This window comes from Balaenoptera physalus, assembly GCF_965194825.1.
Source record: "Balaenoptera physalus genome assembly, chromosome: X".
NCBI classification, from domain to species: domain Eukaryota; kingdom Metazoa; phylum Chordata; class Mammalia; order Artiodactyla; family Balaenopteridae; genus Balaenoptera; species Balaenoptera physalus.
Genome location: NC_138903.1, coordinates 41,485,222 through 41,509,005, shown reverse-complemented (window position 1 = coordinate 41,509,005; position 23,784 = coordinate 41,485,222).

Below are 23,784 nucleotides of genomic sequence, written 5' to 3'. Positions count from 1 at the left end.
GTTCCTTGGCTTGTAGATGCCTCACTCCAATCTTCCACCTTCACAGGGTGTTTCTTACCATGTCTCTTTACGTAGTCTTCCCTCTGTGCATGTCTGTCTCTGTGTCCAAATTTCCCTTTTTCATTTTGTATTTTTTTGATTTTTTTAATTTAATTTTTATTTTATATTGGAGTATAGTTAATTTACAATGTTGTGTTAGTTCCAGGTGTACAGCAGTGATTCAGTTATACATATATACATATACCCATTCTTTTTCAGATTCTTTTCCCTTATAGGTTATTACAGAATATTGAGTAGAGTTCCCTGTGCTATACAGTAGGTCCTTGTTGATGATCTATTTTATATATAGTAGTGTGTATATGTTAATCCCAAACTCCTAGTTTATCCCTCCCCCTGCCAACCTTTCCCCTTTGGTAATCATAAGTTTGTTTTCGAAGTCTGTGAGTCTGTTTCTGCTTTTTAGGTAAGTTCATTTGTATCATTTTTTTAAGATTCCACATACAAGTGATATCATATTATGTTTGTCTTTGTTTGACTTAATTCACTTAGTATGCTAACAAATTTCCCCTTTTTATAAAGACGCAAGTCATATTGGATTAGGGCCCGCCCTGATGACCTCACTTTAACTTGATTATCTCTGTAAAGACCCTATTTCCAAATAAGATCACATTCTGAGGTACTGGGGGCTAGGCCTTCCACATATCTTTTCTGGTGGATGCAATTCAACCCATAACACCCCCTTTAAGGAAGATCTTGTTGCCTCAGCTGCTGAGAATGCTGCCTGCAAACAGCTTCAAGCTATCAGCCTCTACGAGGCCTGCCTCAGCTGCAGAGAACCATCTCACTCAAGGCCATGCCCTTGACCAGGGTGGCCTATACCCGGTGACTGATGGAGGCAGGTCTGGCTATCTTGTCTCCACTGGGAACAACTCCAAAGGGCCATTCTAACTTCAGAGTGCCCCCCAGTGTTGCCTAACTTCTTTTTTGGGCTGGCACTGACCCAAAAGCCTGGATTTCTCCTTCTGCTCATGGCTACTTGAGCCCCCTACCTCTTACTGGTATTGATCCCTACATCAACACCCCGCATGCTAAACCCTGCCACAGGTTTTATTTCCAGGAGAACCCAACCTGCAACAGGAGGAAAGAGAAAATAAATGTCCTTAGGGTGGACAGGTCCTGGTAGGCAAGATAGAATGGAAAGAGATTACACTAGAGAGGTAAGCAGGGGCCAGGTCATGCATGATTTTGTAAGCTATGGAAGAGTTTGGGTTTTCTCCTAGATGCAATAGATGGGAATCCATAGAAGAATTTTGAATAGAGAGTAAGAGGATCCATTTGCATTTTGACAAGATAACCCTGGTTGCTGTTTGTGCCACCTGGTCTCTGAGCCTGTTAACTGTCCTGTAAGATGTAATGCTTCCCTTGAGACAAGGCAGTTGCTTACCTCAGAGGGGCCTATGCTAACGCCACAAGGAGAGACCTCCAGCTTGCACTGGACTTGAGCCTAGAAATGCCTCACCCTTGCTGGCCTCTCCTCTTCATCCTCTCAGGCTGCCTTGGGCTGAACAGAACTACATCTTCAACCACCTTTATTATAAAGAGTTTACTCTCTGGAAAGTTTTATTGGCATGGAATCCTGAATTGCCTTTTCCTCTTAGAGTAGACTTCCACTCAATTGTTTCAAAACCAACTTCATTTTTTTCATTGTAAAAAAATCACATACTTTTTGTAGAAAATTTGGGAAATAAACCTTTCAAGGAGAAATTAAAAATCACCTGGTAATAGCTACCATTTTGGCATATTCATATCACATAGCATGAGGTACAAAGCTGAATGCTGGTTATTGGGCCAGGTGGATAACATAAAAAAGACACTGATTAAGTGAATATTATATTCATCTGGGGAGCTCATGCCTGATCTAAAGGCTTTCAACTTTCAACTCTAGCTTGCTGGGTTTGGCATAAACTAGTTCTAGTTTATGGTCCCTCTGTCTAAAGGATATTCACTAGTGTATCCTGCCTACATCTCTATCTTTTTTCACTCTTCCCCTTTATTCCACTTTAGCTATACTAGCCTCCTTACTATTCCTCTAGCATGCCAAATATACTCATTCCTCAGAGCCTTTGCACTTGCAGTTCCCTCTGCCTGGAAGTATCCACACTGCTTACTTCCTCCAATTCATTCTGATCTTTGCTTAAAATTTACCTCCACGAAGAGATCTTTCTTTACCAGGCACATAAAATGACACTGCTATTATTCTCCTTCTGACCCTGATTTATTTTTCTTCATATCAACAACTATCATATTACCTGTTTGTTTATTTTCCTTTGGTAAGACATCCTAACATTTTTTTCCATCATGGCACACTGAGAAAATGATACTGTTTGAACAGCATGCTGGGGAAAATGGAGGAAGCCAATTGTGATTGGTGTTAGTGAAACTGGAGTGGGGGAGACACTCCAGCCTTCATAGAAACCTCAGTGGATGAGACACATCTGTCACGAATCTGGCACCTGTTAACACCCATCCCTCCACCAGAATGTAAGCCCCAAGATAGTCCTTAAAGCAGAACCTGGCAAGTAGTATGTGCTAAATAAGTTATATTATGAATGTTTCTCCATATCATTAAAAAGTCATGAACATTTTAAAGACTCTTTGATTTTTTGTCATATTGGGGTATATTTCGTTTAATGGATACTCTATTATTGTACTTGTGGGGTTTTTTTTTTGGTACTTGATTTAAAATCTTGCCTCCTTAGTAATGAATTGCTGAAGACTTGGAAGGAATTATGTGTGTGTCACCATGCACAGCATCTGAGTAGCGCCATCTTCCTGGGGAAGACATCAGATTTGAGAAGGCACACACCATTTTAACTTGGATGCAGAGATACACATCATGCCCTAACGAATCCTGGTATGCATGCCCCGGAACAATCTGAAACATCTCTGGGCATGTTTAGTGTATCATTCAAAAGGAATGAGACATGTCAAATTCTCTGTGAACCTCACGTCCAACATGAACCACATAAGAATTCCACCAGTAAGTTTTTTCCTTGATAATCACTTCTAAAACAGAAACTTGGAATAGAATCAGGAAGGGATGTGAAGGAGAGTGAATGTATGAGGAACAGGCAGGAGATGCTGCTGGTGAAACTGGACTCCCCTCCCTCCCGGTGATAAGGGAAACCATGCAGGCTAGTGTACTTAGTGAATGCCACAGGCATTTTTCTCATTCCTGATGGGCAGGGTGGAAGGTTAGGCTCTTCTAAATTGTACCTGTGTGCTAGGTCAATTAATCAAAGTGTAGGTACAGGACAAACACCCAAACATATTTTGTAAAATTCAATCCATTCCTGGCTGCACAAATGTCCACCTATCAGAATGTCAGTGACCTGTGTGGATTTATGTGTTTATGCACATTTTCTTAAAAGTATTTTTCTTACTGGAAAATTCGTGGAAACATCAGGAAGATATTTTTTTCTTGTATGAAAGAAGAGATACTGTCAAGGTTATGAGTGAAGAACTTCTGGACTCAAATCCTAGTTCTGACACTTACAAATGTGTGATCTTGGACAAGTTACTTAACCTCTTAGTATCTCAGTTTTCTAAGGATAATACATATTTCACACAATATTAGGAAATGAGATAAAGACTCTTGGGGGCTTTACTGGTAATGCAACTTTCAACAGGATGAAGAAGTAGATTTTCCTCTCTCTCCCTCTTTTTTAAAGTTCTCACTCTCTATCTAAAGACACATTTCTTGTGTGTTCCACAGAACAAATGTTCCAAGACATGTTCACAAAAAGAGGGACCACTACACCCTAACTTCCCTTTCAGAGATTCATTATACCAATTGGCATGTTGAAGGCTCAGGAATTATACAGTAGAGAAAACCGGTTGATTTTTATTTAATTTAGTATTTCCCAATCTTATTTGACCAGAGGATTGTTTGTTTGTTTGTTTCTGGTGATACCTCTTACCAGCTTTCTGAAAGACTCTTTGATAAAACACACTGTGAGAATGGATCCTCTAAGGCACCATCGGAACAAAGGATCACTGAATTTAGGGGAAATCAGGAGTGTTCACAGTGAAGCTACAATGTCTCATCTGGAAAACTGGAGGTCCTAGCTTAAACATTTTGTAATAAAGTGATAGTAGGGTCTTTAAGTTTGCAATAATCCCAAATAATTATTAATTTTTATATATCTAATTCTTTTCTGCATGCTATCTTTTAATTTTTTGTCAGCCTCTGTTATTTTATTGGCTTGTTACTTATCTTTTATGTCTTCTTTTCAAGCATCAACTCTTGGTTTACTCAGTGTGGGTGTGTAAGGGTGGAGCCTCCCTTCTTCACAAAACCCCTAGGTAGGTGCAGCTTCCAATAGTTGGTGACTCATGAATGACAAGACTATAAACACTTTAAGCATTGATTATAATGAGAGAGTAGCAAGTTATTGCTTGATGAAGTTGAATTTATTAATAGATGAGATAATCCAGTTGTTACCAAAAGTCTGACTTGTAGTTTCTTTGAAACTTCTTATAATCCTCTCTTATTTATTTAGAAAAATTTTCTGAATCCAATCCCATCACCATAAAACTTAGAGAAATGTCTTTATCAGCACTTCATAGGTAGCCAAGAAAAATAAAGTGGATTAAATCAAAAAATTTTTTCTTTTCTTTATATATATGTGTGTGTGTGTATACATATATATATTATTGAAGTATAGTTTATTTACAATGTTGTGTTAGTTTCAGGTGTACAGCACAGTAATTCAGTTATATATATATATATATATATATATGTATATATATATATGTATATATATACATATATGTATATATATGTATATATATATTCTTTTTCAGATTCTTTTCCCTTATGGGTTATTGTAAAATATTGAGTATAGTTCCCTGTGCTATACAGTAGGTCCTTGTTGTTTATCTATTTTATATATAGCAATGTGTGAATGTTAATTCCAAACTGCTAATTTATCCCTCCCCCCCTTTCCCCTTTGGTAACCATAAGTTTGTTTTCTATGTCTGTGGTTCTATTTCTATAAAACAAATTTAAATAAGGAAAATAGGATAACAAGAGTTCAGGTAAGACAAAAAAAAAAAAAAAAGATAGTTTTCCCTCACCCACACACTCCTACCAAAAAAAAACAAACCCAGAAAATGAAACTTACAAACCCTGATCCTCATTCTCATACAAACAAGAGAAAGGAAGGAAAAAATAATAACAAAGACTTGTGAGCACAAAATAAGAAAGGTCAATCTGAGAAGTGCTAACAAATATTCTGTAACATAAAGGTAATTGTAAAATTATATAAGTATGTCTGAAAAGAGAAAATTATAGAGAAAATGAAAATGTTTTTGACCCTCCCCCCCCCACTAACAGATGGGGAGGAGAATCTGTTCATTGCTGACGCCAAAAAACAAAGACTCCTACTGAATATTTCATTTTTTTATCCCTAAAATAAAATAGTTGTGTGCAGAAACTAGAAGGGGCAACCCCTCCCCACAAAAATAAAATGAAAATAAATAAAAATGTTACAGCCATGTCACATCAGGACCCATACAATTCCAATCTGCAGTGAGACTTTTCTTGTATACATTATTAATTCATTTCTGTTTCTAGTAATAGCAAGCTAGGTTATTAGGACCAACTTTTTTCAGAAAAACAACTACAAATTATGGATAAAATGCAAAAAAATGAATTTTTTTTAGAAAAAGCATTGAAGAGCTGACAAGATAGGAATTTCAAGGGCAAACTCGAAGGGAAAGCAGGAACCCAGAGAGGTAAAGGGAGCCCAGAGACCTCTGAAGGCCTTTGTCAACCAGGAAAAATTAGAACTTTAGTGTTAAGAGCCAGGCTGACATGATCTGTCCAAGGTGGGAAGTTAAGAGGAGATGCTCCACATTATAAGTAGAAATCCTAAAGGGCTATACTCTTAGGGTCAGTGTGATGCAGAAGTAAATTGGCCTTTGAATGTATTTTTAGCTGAAATTGACGTCTTATGGATGGCCAAAAAAAAAACAAACCAAAAAACAACAACATAAAAATGAAACCCTCTAGCTCTGAATTTAGTTTGAAGTGATACTGAACAGAGAGTGTCTCTAGATATTTGGTTTAAGCAAATGTGTATTTTCTTTTGTGTATTTTTGCACCTTTTATAGCAGAGCTCAAATTACTCCTATAAATACATTTTCAAAGATATGTAGCAGCAAACAGTGCCATTCACACAAGAAAAAAAGCACTGTTCATGAGAACAAGCAGAAAGAACAGACAACAGAAAGAAATCCACAAAGACTCTGGATATGGAATTATTAGTTAAGGCTTGTAAAACAACTATGCTTTCAATGCTTAAATAAATAAAAGATAAACTGAAAATATCCTTGCAAACAGGAAACCTTATAAAGTAAAATCAGATCTGGAAAAGAACCAGTTAGAACTTCTAGAAATGAATTTATGTATATAGATAAATAGATCAATAAAGGTATATTCATGGATGGATATATATCTGTATAGATATATATGTATGTATATATGTATGTGTGTGTATATATACATGCATATATATACATGTATATACATGCACACACATACGTGGATACATTATGGATCAATGCATAGAATTAAAAAATTACTCATGGGTAAAAAGATAATTGAGAATTTGAAGATAAGTCAGAAAAAATTATCCAGAATGCACCACAGAGAGAATAAAGGTTGGAAACTACAAAAGGGAGATTAAGAGACATGAGGGATAGAGGGAAAGGGTTTAACAGTAATTTAATTAGAATCCCAAAAGGGCAGTAGAAAGAGAATAAAGCTATAATGTCTATTAATTTCTAGAACTTATGAAATAAATAAACCCAGCATTCTAGAAGTCCCCCAATTTCAAGTGAGAAATTGGATAAAGAAGATGTGGTATATATATACAATGAAATATTACTCAGTTATAGAAAGGAACAAAATAACGCCATTTGCGGCAACATGGATGGACCTAGAGATTGTCATACTGAGCGAAGTAAGACTGACACAGAAAGACAAATGTCATATAATATCGCTTATATGTGGAATCTAGAAAAATGGTACAGATGAACTTATTTGCAAAGCAGAAATAGAGTCACAGATGTAGAGAACAAACTTATGGTTACCAAGGGGGGAAGAGGGGGATGGGACAAATTGGGAGATTGGGATTGACATATACACACTGCTATATATAAAATAGATAACTAATAAGGACCTGCTGTATAGCACAGGGAACTCTAATCAATACTCTGTAATGGCCTATATGGGAAAAGAATCTAAAAAAGTGTGGATATATGTATATGTATAACTGATTCACTTTGCTGTGCACCTGAAACTAACACAACATTGTAAATCAACTATACTCCAATAAAAAATTTTTTAAAATCAAATAATACCGAAATTAATGGAAAAATATGCCATGGTCATGGGTCAGAAGACCCACTATTGTTAAGATGTCTATTCTCCCCAAACTGATCTATAGATTTAGCACAATCACAACCAAATTTTTCACCAGATTTTTTGTAGATATCTAAAAGTGCTTCTAAGATCTATGTTGTAAGATAAAGAAACCAGAATAAGTGAAGGACTTTTGAAAAAGAAAAAAAAATTGAGGGACTCACACTACCTGATTTCAATACATACTCTAAAGCTACAGTAATTTGTTAGTGTGGTATTGGTGAAAAGATAGACACATAGATCAATGCGACTGAGTAGATGTTCCAGAAATAGACCCACTCTAATATGGTCAATGGATGCAAAAGTAATTCAATGTAGAAAGGATAGTCTTTCCAACAAATGGTGCTAGAACAATTGAACATCATAGGCATAAAAATGAACCGTATCCTATCCTTCACACTTGATATAAAAGTTAACTAAAAATGATTCCTAGATTTAATATGAATATAAAACTATAAAACTTTTAGATGAAATATAGAAAATCTTTGTGACCTTGTATTAGAGAATGAATTCTTAGATGTGAACCAAAAGCACAATTTATAAAATAAAAATTTATAAGTCAGACTTCGTGAAAATTAAAGCTTTTGCTCTTTAAAATACTGTTAAGAGAATGAAAAGATAAGCCACGGACTGGAGAAAATATTTGCAAATTACATCTGACAAAGTACTTATATCTAGAATATGTAGTGAACTCACAAACAAAATTCAACCATAAGAAAGCATACAACCCTCAAACATAGGCAAAGGTTTCAACAGACCCTTCTCAAAGAAACTATGTGGAAGGAAAATGAACACATAAAGGTATGATTGTCATCATTAGTTACTAGGGAAATTGAAGTGAAAAACACAATGAGATACTACTATACACCTATTAAGAGGGCTAAAATAAAAAATATTGACAATACAAAATATTGAAGTAGATATGGGACAACTGGAACTTTCATACATTGCTGATGGAAACACAAGGTACATTTTCTTATAAAGTTAAAAATAAACTTACTGTCTGACCCAGTAATCCCACTTGCTAAGTATGTACTATTTAGAGAAATTAAAACTTATGTTCCCAAACTAAAACTGTACATGGATGTTTATAGCAGCTTTATTCGCAATAGCACCAAACTAGAAACAACCCAAGTGTCCTTCAGTTGGTGAGTGGATGAACAAACAGTGTATATCCATAAAATGAAATCCTACTCAGCAATAAAAACAAGCTAAATGTACGTACATGCAATGATATGGGTGTATCTCAAATGCACTTTTCTCAGTGGAGGAAGCCAGACTCAAAAGGTTATGTGTGGTGTAATCTCATCTCTATGACATTCTGGAAGAGGCAAAACTATAGGGAGGGAGAACGGATAAGTGGTTACCAAGGGTTAGGGGAGAAGGAAGGTTTGACTCTAAAGAGGTAGGATGAGCTAATATTTTGGGGTAAGGGAGCTATTCTGTATCCTGATTTTGATGGCAATTTTACCACTCTGTGCATTTTGTCAAAACTCATAGAACTGTAAAAAGGTGTATACTACTGTACATAAATAACAAAATTAAGCAAAAGGTAACTCCTGTAAATGCCTCATGCACCACAGAAATAAGGTTTAGCATTATCAGATACCAAGGTTAGGGTGGTCGTATAGCGCATTCTTTGGAAACCTAAATCTTTGCTTTAAAAACAATGGTAAAAATGTGCTGCATTCTTTGTTAACTTGAACCAGGAACAAATGGATAATTTCAGAAGCATTTCTCAGATAGTTCTAAGTATAAGTAGTATGTCATGAATCATAATTGTCAGGGAAAATTCAGCAGATTCTTCTACAGCATCCCTTGTATTTTATCAGGACAATCTACAGGACTTTGGTACTATAATATTTTAAAGATGATGGCTCAAATAAGCCCTCTTAGTCAGTTTTGTAAACGAAGGCGTCACTTGAAGAAAATGCTATGGTTTGGGCTAATATATATGCAGTTTAAAATAATTATATTACAGTCTGTTGACTTTGCACATAGAACTGAAAATTTTATTTTAAAAAAATATCATGCTATCATTTAGTCAGTCCTGGAGCAATTCCCCGAGTCACTGTAGAACTACCAATAAAGATTGATATCCTTATGGAAACTACACACCACACACACATGCATACAAATGCTAATACAGACACAGTTTCACCAGCATAGGCAGACACACATATATACACACACTCTCACATGCACACACGAGTAGACACATACAGGCACATATATAATGTACACACATGTAAAACACACAGGCATGTACACATGTGTCCACACAGCATGCAAATTCACAAGCACATCTCCCCCCCACCGTGCACATACTTTTTTTTTTCTCTCAAAAATGTAGACCATCTCTTAGAATCCAGAGTATAAGAATTGCTTTTAAAGGTTACAGTGTCTACCTTAAATAGAAAGAGCTTCTGCCTCAAATCCGTTTTGAAATAAGCTGGTTATAAATGAAAAACAGATGGAGAAAAGATCAGGCAATACTTGGGATTCTCAGCTAAATTCTTTGATAATATCCAAGCATAATCCATTTAGGTTTGGGATGTTCACTCTTGGAACTCAGCCACCACACTGAATCCAACAGCCCCACCTCCCTGCCATCCTCAGCCCTGGCTGAACTCTCAGCTGGCAGCCAGCACTGACTTGTCATGTGTGAATGAGCCATCTTGGAAATGGATCCTTCAGCCCTTAGTTGAGCTGCCCTAGCTGATGCCATGTAGGGCAGATACAAATGCCCCTGCCAAGGCCTGCCTAAATTTCAGATTTGTGAGCAAAATTGTTGGTACTGTTTCAAACCATTAAGTCTTAGAGTGATCTGTTATGCAGCAATAGAGAACTCGTAAATGCAGAATAAAAAGATATTGAAATGACTTTATCTTCTCTCCCTTGACACTCTTTCTTCACTCTGCCATGCCACAAACACGTTCACACTCCACAATTCACCACACATACACACACACACACCCATGATAGTGTAGAGGAGAGATAAGAGTTGTGAAAACTAGAGGGAGAGGAAGGGAGAGAATGAATTCATGAGTCTGATAAACTCGTACTGAGTAGTAAATGCAAGGAATCACTTCCAATATTTGAGTCAAACATGAGAGGCAGTTTAGGGATGGTGTGTCCAGAGGGTGATCTTAAGGGAAAAATTTGGGGAAATGTTTCTTAGGGGGATTTCAAGAGTTTGTGGTGCCAATTTAGAGGTGCCACTGCCAGGAGATGAACTTGTTTTGCTGAAGTTCATGATCTTATGGGTAGATGTTGTTGGTTCAAGTAGAAGATTCAGTCGTAGGACAGAGAACCTCTGGAATGATGGCAATAAGAACCTCTGGGCATACTCTAAAAATATGCCTGGAAGAGGAAAAGATGGGTTCTTGTAGTAGGGATAAAAGACTAAGAATATTTATACATTATATTTACACATTAGGGATATTCTCAAATGAGAAATATGACAGGGTGAAAGAAGCCACCTTGGAGCATTGGCCAGGGACAAGGGTTGGTGATTAGAAGTCCCTGGAGATGAAAGCATAAGTCCTTCCATCAAATGATAGTCATTTAGTTATTGCCTTCAATAATTATTTCAATAAATATTTATTGAGCATGTATTATGTGCTACTCACTAGAAATATGATGATGAATAAAACAAATATGGTCCTTGCCCTCTTGGGGCTTATCAATTAGTTGGAGTGAGACAGAAACTAATTAAATAATGACATAAACGTATAGTTAGAAATGATGAGAGGTGTTATTAAAGAAAGTTCAGGGCTTCCCTGGTGGCACAGTGGTTGAGAGTCTGCCTGCCAATGCAGGGGACATGGGTTCGAGCCCTGGCTGGGAGGATCCCACATGCCGCGGGGCAACTAAGTCCTGAGCCACAACTGCTGAGCTTGCATGTCTGGAGCCTGTGCTCGGCAACGGAGAGGCGGCGACAGTGAGAGGCCCGCGCACCGCGATGAAGAGTGGCCCCCACTCGCACAACTGGAGAAAGCCATCGCACAGAAACGAAGACCCAACACAGCCAAAAATAAATAATAAATAAATAAATTTATAAAAAAAAAAAAAGAAAGTGCAGAGTTCTGTGAGAGGAAGAATTAAGAAGCCAAACATAGCTTCTACTCTTTGGTTGGTTACAGTTTTTCTTCTCACCTCATCTTTTTCACACCTTCCGAGAATACTTTGAAAGAACCTAAACTTCATTCCTTGACTTTTTGAGTGCTTATGAATGATTTAATTTTTTATGTATATACAACTTTGAAAAGACAGTTAAAGTAGATAAATAGGAAATATACAAATTCAAAGGTCTTTATAGTCCACATAATTCTCAGTCATGAGTTTCCATTTGGGTGCTAGGGATGTGGGCAAAACAGAGGACATAAATGTTACAACTTCTGTCTTCAAGGTACTCACACCTATCTGGTGAAACAAAGGTAACCCACATTGAAAAAAATCCTTCCATAAGACAGACCACACCATTATTAAATCCTAGATTGTGTTGAACAGGCCTTAAGTGCTAAAGAAACTCAGGGAAGCTATGATGAACCTGGTATCATCAAAAGAGGCTATAAGGAGGAGGTCGGTTTGGAAAAGGGTAGTGTTCTTGTTGTTGTTTGGTTGGGGCAATGCAGAAAGAAGCATTCCAAGTGAGGAGAGGAACAAGGGTCAAGACTCAGAGGTGGAATGAAAGTGTTTTATAGAAGTAGATAAGTTCCCATTGCATTCATGAGGCATTATTTTACCATTGGTTTTGGGTGACATCAAATGTTTTAAAAGCAGGGTTTTTAATGAGTATAACCAAAATGGGGAGGATGGGGAGGGTTTTGGGCTTGCGTGGGAGGTGAAGCTATCTGATAGATTATTTTAGAATGCATAAACATTTAAATATGACCACATGCCCAATGTAGGTTCCTTCCTTGTTTATTCTACAATTAAGTTGGACAGTATGAAATTGCTGGTATTCAATCATTTTGACCTACAGAAATGTCAAGGTCATATTCTTCAACCTAATAGATCATTAAATAACACTTGTATTTGTTTACCACTTCCATCTCTAGGCAGTTCTGCACTCTTTGGAAGTTGGAAATCTAGAAATTATCAAAGATATTTTGCTGTTATAGTTGACGAATGCTGTGATGTGCCACCTAGATTCTCCTGCAGGGGGAAACAATTCCTCCCCACCCACTCTGGCCAGCCTCTGGGAATACTGCTGACAGGTAGCCCTCAGCTCTTGAGCCCCTTAAAGATTGCCTCAGCGCTGCCTGGCCCAATGTCATGCTCCCTTCCCAAGGCAGCCGGCACCTAATGACTGATTCAAGAAGGGATAGAAAGGTCTGATCATCTCACTTCAACTCATAATAAATCCTAAGCTGACTGTAGGGTCAGCTGAGACATCCACTGACTCTAAAGCACACCTTAACTTCTCTCTCCTCCCAATTTTGTTTTCTCACAACTCTTCCATAGGCTTTGAACCCAATGTACTCCCTAATAACCCTACTGCACTGTAAGCTCTGTCTCTGAGACTGTTTCCCAGTTACCTGACCTACCACAGTTGGTGCCAAATCTGACAAAGCAAATGCTGAGAATAGAATTAGGAACTGGATCACTTGCCACCCAACTGGCAATAAGAATCCCGCCACTGGTGATAGGTAGAACAGAGGGAGCTTTTGGCACAAGACAGCAGTGCCATTGTTAAAACTTTCACTGCTAGTGAAATGGAATGGTATACTGATGGAAAGGAATGCACTAGCTGATGATATGATTCTGGCATTTAAGAAACATGAGGGGGCTTACCTGGTGGCGCAGTGGTTGAGAATCCGCCTGCCAATGCAGGGGACACGGGTTCGAGCCCTGGTCTGGGAAGATCCCACGTGCTGCGGAGCAACTAGGCCCGTGAGCCACAATTACTGAGCCTGCGCGTCTGGAGCCTGTGCTCCGCAACAGGAGAGGCTGCGATGGTGAGAGGCCCGCGCACCGCGATGAAGAGTGGCCCCCGCTTGCCGCAACTAGAGAAAGCCCTTGCACAGAAACGAAGACCCAACACAGCCAAAAATAAAGAAAGAAAGAAAAGAAAGAAAGAAAGAAAGAAAGAAAGAAAGAAAGAAAGAAAGAAAGAAAGAAAGAAAGAAAGAAAGAAGGAAAGAAAGAAAGAAAGAAAGTAAGAAAGAAAGAAAGAAAGAAAGAAAAGAAACATGAGGGAAAGAGTAATTATAAGGACAGTGGAACTGAGTGGAAACTGAAGACCAAGCCTGGGACTTAATTTTAAGAGGAAAAGAGCTCCAAAGAAGATAAACTTTCAAAAAAAACCAAGTTCCTGATCTGCGCTGGGAAAGAATAGGACCTGGACACAAAGGATAGAGACAGATGGGTTAATAGTCTCAATAGTTTAAATACCCAGGTTCCCCTGAACCCTCTGGCCCCTCTTCTCTATAAAAAGCTAACTCTCTCCAGTTGTTTGAAGATGATGCAGAGACGTCTACCACATAAGACAACCTGTATTCCCCATCCAACCCCACACCCCAGGATATGCCCCATCACCATTCTGGTCACTAGGCCAATAACCAGGGTTAAGATATATCATGGCTTCTCCAGGGAAATGATGGTCTCATAAGGTAGGAAAGGAACTCGACCTCAAAATATCTGCACTTCCCAGCCAATACATACTGGTATGAGTTGGAGGAATATAGGTGGGACTGGATTCTGAGGGCACTTGACTAAGCAGGGGAGGGAGACATAACATAAAGTTGGAAAAGGGAGAGTTTATTGATTTGGGAGCACTCTTCCAGGAAACAGGATTTGACTCCTTGGCAAGGACTCCAAGGATGGTTCCTTTCCAAACATGGACAAAGCAATGGTTAACGTTAATTTAGATAGAAACACCAGAGTTGCCATGGCAGGTAGTGGAAGACTATATGGCAGAAGTGGGAGTGTGAAAGTGGACATACTATGTAAGTCCAGAAAACCCACTGGAGGGCTGTATTTATTGGGAAGACTAAGAGGATACAGCACCTATCATCGCATTTGCCAGATGTGATGGTGAGAGGGGACCAACATCACCAAAATGTTTTATGGTGGTAGTCTTCTGTTGGCCAGTGGTGATGCTGCTATAAAAATGGCCTCACTGTTAGAAATGGGAATGCTAGAAGCCAGGTGGAAGTGCTATAACCATTAGAAGCCAGGTTAATATAATTACAGTAATGAGCAACAAGTTTAGAGCAAGAGCCAGGGGACCCTGACCTTCAAAGAGTAATGGAGATGTTTAACAGAACAGACGTAGAGAATGGACTTGAGGACACGGGGAGGGGGAAGGGTAAGCTGGGATGAAGTGAGAGAGTGACATGGACATATATACACTACCAAATGTAAAACAGATAGCTAGTGGGAAGCAGCCCCATAGCACAGGAAGATCAGCTCGGTGTTTTGTGTCCAACTAGAGCAGTGGGATGCAGGGGGGAGGGAGACGCAAGAGGGAGGGGATATGGTGATATATGTATATGTATAGCTGATTCACTTTGTTATACAGCAGAAACTAACACAACATTGTAAAGTAATTATACTCCAATAAAGATGTTAAAAAAAAAAGAACATGGCATCACTAGGAGAAAAACAGAAGGCAGCTACTCAGTCCATAAAATCAAATGAAATCAAGGATAGATGATCAGGTAGCTAAGCACAATTACTCCAGTAAAAGTTCCTATTTCTTGCCCAGTTCTGGACTTCAGTCAGTTTTTGGCACAGGAACCTATTAACTGAAAGAGGAGTAAGTAACTAAGAGAAAGGACCCTGCAACACAGTGGTAAGTACACCAGTAATGATTACCCCAGTCTATCCTGAGAGGGACCCATAGTTATTTACCTAGGTAACTGTACACTGAAGAAGGGGTAGTAGCCAAATATTTTAAGAACTTTTGGGCACTAGACCCAATTTGACATTGAAATCTGAATACCCAAAGCATCATGATGGACTCTCTATTGGAGTGGGGGGAAGTGAGTGCCAGGTAATAAGTGGGGTTGTGGTTTGGATCACAGTGGTTCTACTGAGTCTACAGACCCACCCAGTGGTAATTTCCTTGGCCCTAAACGTATAATTGAAATGGACATCCTTAGTGGTTGGCACAACTACGAGGATGAGAGCTATCATAGTAGGGAAAGCCAAGTGGTAGCCTCTAAAACTGCACCCCCTCCAAGAAATACCAAAGATAGTAAACAAAAAATAATATCTAATCTTAGGGGAAATGGCAGAAATTAATGCTGCCCTAAAGGATGCAGTGGTGGTATTCTTCTTCATATCTCCATTTGAGTAACCAGTCTGGTCCTTGTAAAACCTGGACATATATTGGAAGATAAAAGTGGACTACTGCAAACCAAGTAATAGCCCCAGTTTCAGCTGCTTGTGCCAGGCATAGTACCTTTCCAGATCAAATTAACATGATCTCAGGTACATGGTATGTGGCTGTTGATCTGAAGAATGCATCTATTTTTATTCTTATCAGAAATTTTGTTCATTGGTAACATACCACAGAATACTTTTACAGTCTTGCCCCAGGACTTGCCCTGTCCTCTGTCTTAAAATAGTCCAAAGAGACCTAGATCAGCTACACATCCCACAGAACATCATAATGGTCCTCTCTATTGATGACATCTTGCCAATCTGACTTGTTAAGCAAAAAAAAAAAAAAAAAACCTAGAATATTTCCAATGTCAAGACTCACGTACTGGGACGTCCCTGGTGGCGCAGTGGTTAAGAGTCTGCCTACCAATGCAGGGAACACGGGTTCAAGCCCTGGTCCAGGAAGATCCCACATGCCGCGGAGCAACTAAGCCTGTGTGCCACAACTACTGAGCCTGTGTGCCACAACTACTGAAGCCCACGTGCCTAGAGCCCGTGCTCTGCAATAAGAGAAGCCACCACAATGAGAAGCCCGCACACCGCAACGAAGAGTATCCCCTGCTCGCCTCAACTAGAGAAAGACTGTGCGCAGCAGCAAAGACCCACACAGCCAAAAAAAAAAAAAGACTCACGTACTCCAGAAAGCAGGAGATAAACCCTATGAAAATTTAAGGGACTGCCACAAATAACAACAATTTTAAGACTTCAGTGGTCTAGGGTATGCCAGGACATCCCCTTAACAATAAAGGAGACATTTTTGCATCTTGCCCCTCTCATCACAAAGAAGCACATCACTTCACAGGTCTCATTGGGCTCTAGGGGTATCTGGAAAACTGCTTACATCTTTGAATAGTGCTATGACCCACACATTGGGGTGACACTAAAGTCTGCCAGCTTTAAGTGAGGCTCAGAGCAGGAAAAGTTCTGCAGCAGATCCAGGCTATAATGCAAGCATCCCTATTGTTTGAATCATATGACCCAGCAGACTGTATGGTATTAGAGGTATCAGTAGTGGGGAAAATTGTGTGGAGTTTATAATAATCTCCAATCAAAGCCTCACAATACAGACCCCTGGGCTTCTGGAGGAAAGCCATATCATATACACCTTCTAAAAAACAACTCCTGATGTGCTCTGATAGAGACGGAGTGCCTGATCATTGGGATACCAAGTAATCATGAGGCCTAACTCATCTGGAATATTACCTATCTTGCCCAATCTTCTTTCACAAAACACTTTCAGAGACACCCTACTCACCTGCTTGATGAGATATTTTTTTTTTTTTTTTAAATATTGAGGAGAATTCTTTTTTTTTTTTTTAATTAATTAATTTATTTATTTATGGCTGCGTTGGGTCTTTGTTTCTGTGCGAGGGCTTTCTCTAGTTGTGGCAAGCGGGGGCCACGCTTCATCGCGGTGCGCGGGCCTCTCACTATCGCGGCCTCTCTTGTGGCACAGAGAGGCCTGGAGGTCTGGAGCACAGGCTCCAGACGCGCAGGCTCAGTAATTGTGGCTCACGGGCCCAGTTGCTCCGCGGCATGTGGGATCTTCCCAGACCAGGGCCCGAACCCGTGTCCCCTGCATTGGCAGGCAGATTCTCAACCACTGCACCACCAGGGAAGCCCCTTGATGAGATATTTTGAATCTAATTCTCAACTCTTCCTCAGACCTAGAATTCCAGCTTAATGTTCTATATGAGCAGTAGTGTGCTGATAAACGTTTAGACACTGGCTCTCTCAAACAAAAAGCAGTGATTTGCAGCATTTGCCAATTTCCATGTTATTAATACTCCCACCATGGCTGATTTCAAGCTACCAACACGACATGATTGAATGCAGAGTTGGGAAGAGGTACATGGTAGCCACCATTACATAGTGTTTCCACCACACAGATACAGTAGATGCTAACAACTTCAAGAAAAAAGATAATAGAAAAAAATAGTGAAATAATTAGGAAGTGATGAGTTTCAAGTATTTGTTACCTTTGCTTTTTAATATAATTTATTTAACTGTAAGTTTATATAATTTAAGTTTTAATAATGTGTCTTTCACAGCGATCTCAAAAAATTCCTGAAAATTTAAAAACTGGCTCTCATGGCCAATATGAGCTAGTTCCCATGCATCAGTGAAAGCTTCTCACCCTGGGAGATTTTCACTAGGTGTTGAAGGTCTATAAGTAAATGGAATTTTTAGTCATTTTGGCCTAAGATTTTTGATACTTCAGTGATGATGGTAGCTGACTCTCAAGTTTTCTTAATTACTACTTCAATGAGCTGATTCTTTTTCCCTTGAGACCTTTCCAAACTAAATTATAAGTCTTTTTAGGGAAATAAACAGATTTTTTTTTGCATACTGTGGGATCACAATACAAACAGTTATTTTTTGCATACTGTGGAATCACTATAAATATTCATTAATTTGAACTCATATTTTACCTGCTAAACATGAAAGTCACGATCTCTAGATTCCAAATTAATCTAATAAGCTGCTCAGATGTACCACGTTCTCATCTTTAATGACATTAGAGTTATTTTATAAGCATGAAATGAAATGGGTAACATGAATGGACCTAATATCATTAAAAAACTTCATTATTCTCATTTCTGATGTTTCTCCAATCTGCTACCTAATACATTGGAAGTTTCAAAAAATGGTTACGACTTAAAATGTAAACTACCCTTAGCCTTAGAATATTGAAAAACACCATTAAATCATTTTAAGTGGATTCCTAACAAGGCATGATTAGCCTTTTCATCTTCTGCCTAGTTGCATTTGATAATTCTCAACTGACTTTTATCCCTGGAAGCAATATCACTGAAATGATAAATAAGTTTCATGAAGAACTTAACTGTACCCTCTCTCCAAAGTACTAACCATTAGAGAGAAACCATGAATGTACTGATAGTGCCTCAAAACATTCAAAAACTATTTCACTGAATTTGACAGGTTAGATTAATTATAGTAAAATTTGAGTACCCACAGTCTAATCTGTACTTTAGAGCAGGGGTCCCCAACCCCCAGTCCATGGACCAGTACTGGTCCATGGCCTGTTAGGAACCAGGCCACACAGCAGGAGGTGAGTGGCAGGCGAGCGAGAGAAGCTTCATCTGCCGCTCCCCTTCGCTCGCATTACTGCCTGAACCATCGTTCACATTACTGCCTGAACTCGCCCCCACCCCACCGTCTGTGGAAAAAGTGTCTTCCACGAAACCCGTCCTTGGTGCCAAAGAATTTGGGGACTGCTGATTTAGAGTAAATGTCACCTATAATGGCAATGTACTATATTACTTCCATCTAAGCTGTGGAATGATTATTTTCAGGAAATATAAGTGTCAAGCCTATCGAAAGTACATGATTATTACTAGCTTTATTTATGTTTGTGTGTGTGTGAGAGAGAGAGAGAGAGAGAGAGATGTGCACACATACATATATATCTTGGTCATGGGGTAACTGTACTAAGATTTTTAAAAAATATTTATTTATTTATTTACTTATGGCTGCGTTGGGTCTTCGTTACTGTGCGTGGCCTTTCTCTAGTTGTGTCGAGTGGCGAGCGGGGCTACTCTTTGTTGCGGTGTGTGGGCTTCTCATTATGGTGGCTTATCTTTTTGTGGAGCATGGGCTCTAGGCACATGGGCTTCAGTAGTTGTGGCTCGAAGGCTCAGTAGTTGTGGCCCACAGGCTCTAGAGCACAGGCTCAGTTGTTGTGGCGCATGGGCTTAGTTGCTCTGCGGCATGGGGGATCTTCCCAGACCAGGGCTCAAACCCATGTTACCTGCATTGGCAGGTGGATTCTTAACCACTGCACCACCAGGGAAGACCTGAGATTTTTTCCTCTTTTTGTAGCTTTCATTTTCTCATAGACTTTAAATATTGACAGATTTTCTCAATAATTAATGACTCTACAGAGAGATTAGCATTAACTAATGATAAAGGGGGGGCCCAGGTCCTCTGTGGTTTAAAGGATTGTCTGGGATTATTATATTTATTTCAGTTGAAGTTTCTTCTAATTACCTCATTTCTTCTTAATTGGTGTCTTCTAAAAATAAATTAAATACAATAATTAGCAATATTCATTTTTGACTTCTCTATGTATCAGTCTAACTTGAACAAATATTATAGTGCAGGGGCTTCCCTGGTGGCGCAGTGGTTGAGAGTCTGCCTGCCAATGCAGGGGACACGGGTTCGAGCCCTGGTCTGGGAAGATCCCACATGCCGCGGAGCAACTAGGCCCGTGAGCCACAATAACTGAGCCTGCGCGTCTGGAGCTTGTGCTCTGCAACAAGAGAGGCCGCGATAGTGAGAGGCCTGCACACCGTGATGAAGAGTGGCCCCCACTTGCCGCAACTAGGGAAAGCCCTCGCACAGAAACGAAGACCCAACACAGCCAAAAATAAATAAATAAATAAATTAAAAAAAAAAAAAGCAGAATGCTATTAAATATTTAAAAAAAGAAATATTATAGTGCACATACAAGTGTCATTTCAAGTGTCTTTTTTCAGACCTGAATTCATTTAAAGCTGTGTCATATTTATCACATAAGTAAAAGTACTGCCCAGGTATAGGCTACATGCAAAAAAAAAATCTCCTTTATAAAACCCATTAAATTAGTACAAAATATCCATGCATTGCATTATTAATGGACTTAATATTTTAATATAATTCCAGAAAAGAAGAAAATAGAAAAAGAAACATGGTAAAATTTTTTTGAATTATGAAGCTACACTTAAATTTCTAACATCTACTTAAAATGGCTCATATTTTAACATGGGTATTTTTTGTTTTGTTGTTGGTAGTGGTGGTACTACTAGCATATAAGAGCGCAGAAAAGGAACTAGATTAAATGATTATAAACCAAATAGAATAGAATCTGCTCATCTCATCCGTTTTTCCTCATAAACACCACTCTTAAGTGAAACATAGATTAAATTAGTTATCACTTTACATGTATTCTTAGTGGTAATGATGCAGTCCTTCATCTGTGTTGCTGATGCTCTTGATGGGACATCAGTTGAGTATAGTTGAGAAATAATCTGAATTCTCTTGTCCATGTTCCCTTGTCTCCAATGGCTTCTGCTCATAAAATATTGCTGAAATGGGGTTTTGTTAAAGATTCAGTCCCTATATAAGCATTTTAGTGCCAAGTTCTACATGGAACTCTGGCATATGGTCAGACTACAGATAAAAATATATCATAGTAAGAGAAAAATAAATTAAATTAAAATTAAGTACTATTTTCAACCCATTAGTTTGTCAAAGCTCAACAACATTGCTGAAGATGAGATCAGGGAAACTCATAGTCTCTCTTATACATTGCTAATGGGAAGATAACTAGTAAAACCGCTATGCTGGAAATTTGAGAGTATCTAGTAAAACCACCTTATGCATAATCAACAATTACCTTCTAAGAATTTATGTGACATGCACACAGATGGGCAAAACGATGTATATTTAAAGATATTCATCATAGCTTTACTTGTATTAGCAAAAGCTTGCAAACAATTTAAATATCCATCAGTAAGGAATTGGTCCCCCAAAAAAGTAAGATACATCCATACAGTAGAATGTTATGCCACCGTTAGAAAAATGAGGAAGATTCGTATGTATGGGTATGGAAAGATTTTAAAGATATACTCCCCTTTTGCTTTATTGAGATATAATTGACGTTGTGTAAGTTTAAGGTGTGCAATGTGTTGATTTGATACATTTATAAATTGCAAAATGATTATCATCATAGCATTAGCTACCACCTCCATCCTGTCACATAATTACCATTTCTTTTTTGTGGTGAGAACATCTAAGATCTACTCTCTCAGCAACTTTCAAGTATATAATACAGTATTATTAACAGTAATCACCATGCTGCACCATGCTGCACATTATATCCCAGAACTTGTTCATCTTATAACTGAACCAATATCTCCCAGTTTCCCCCACCCCCGTCACCTGGTAACCACCACTCTACTCTCTGTTCCTCTGAGTTCAGCTTTTTTAGATTCTACATATAAGTGAGATCATACAGTATTTCTTTCTCTGACTTACTGAACTTAGCATAATGCCCTCATGGTTCATCCAAGTTGTCGCAAGCGACAGAATTTCCTTCTTTCTCGTGGCTGAATGATATTCCATTATATGTGTACTCCACATCTTCTTTACTCACTCATTTGTTGATGGACACCTAGGTTGGTTTACATATCTTGGCTATTGTGAATAATGCTTCAGTGAACACGGGAGTGCTGATATCTCTTTGGGATCCTGTTTTCATTTCCTTTGGATATATACCCAGAAGTGGAATTGCTGGGTCATATGGTAGTTTTATTTTTGATTTTTTGAGCAACCTCCATACTGTTTTCCATAGTAACTGCACCAGTTTACATTTCCACCAACAGTGCACAAGTGTTCCATTTTCTCCACATCTTCGCCAACATTTGTTATCTTTTGTCTTTTTGATGATAGCCATTTTAACAAGTGTGTGGTGATATCTCATTGTGATTTAATTTGCATTTCTCTGATGGTTAGTGATGTCAAGCACCTTTTCAAAGATAGACTTTTAAGTGGAAAAGAAAGGAATACATTGAGTAAATCATGGGGCCATGTATACGTATAGCTGATTCACTTTGTTATACAGCAGAAACTAACACAACATTGTAAAGCAATTATACTCCAATAAAGATGTTAAAAAAACATATACACATATTTATATGCCCATGTATGCATAGGATAGCACTGAAAGGGTACACAAGAAACTCTGGATTGGGTGTCTGAGGGAAGGTATTGAGAAGGAGGCTTGCTTTTCACTCTAACATTTTTGAAGTTTGTATTATTTGGTTGTATTGCCTATGTAATACAAAATAATATTTTTAAAAAATTGGCAATGCTTGGTGAGTCTTAGTTCATTCTTCCTAGAAAGACCAGGGTCTGTGTCCATATTCTGTTCATCAATTGACTGGGCATATATCTCATTTAATGTGGTATTTTCCAGATCCACATTATTTTTGCCTTTCCAGATCATAGGGAAGAGTGAGAAAGAAACATTTCCCAAAGCCACAGCTTGCTTCTTAATTGATTTCTGGCAACTCCAATGAATGTATTGAACCTAGGCCTACGTTTTCTCTGGGCCCTATCCCACCATGAGAGATTGCATTTACAGATGAAGGAAACAGTGCACTGTTTAACAATCACTTGCCCAAAGTGATCCTGCTTCAGTTGGTTGAGTCAGAATTTGAACCCAGGCCCATGTGATTCAACTACCCCTCAGATGCCCTGTAAAATTTTCTGGTGAATCTGTAAACTATCAATTTTTAAAACCATTTCATTGAAGCGTCACAAATTTAATTTAAAGGCTGCAAGATGAATGGTTCTTAAATTTTAGCATGCCTCAGGATCACCCGGAGGACTTATTAAAACACAGATTCCTGAGAGAACATCTAGGGAGGGATCCAAGAATTTGCATTTCTAACAAGTTCCCAGATGCTGCTGCTGCTGGTCCAGGGACCACACTCAGAGCTAGATTGATGGGGAGAGGCAGCCTCATTCTGGAGGGGGCTGTCCTCTTGCCTCTCACCTGATGGTGTAGCGCAGGACTTCAGGAAAGCTAGTTCCCAAATGTACCACTGGATTTGGGTGTTTTTTTTTTAGGAATGTTAACTGCATTATTCACCTATTCCTACTGAGGTGAATAGCATACATTTTACTCTCTCATCTTCTCTTTCATCTTCTGTAGGCATTCTTCTTTATAAGTGATTCATCTTATTACCATAGCCTGTAGTGTGTGTAATTCTATTGATTACAAGCATGTCTACATGGTTAAATAATTCTCTTTCCCCTTCATTCTGCCCTAGATGGTAAAAGTAGCTTTAAGTTCATAATAGAACTTTTAAATATTTACTGATTTGGTTCTTTCT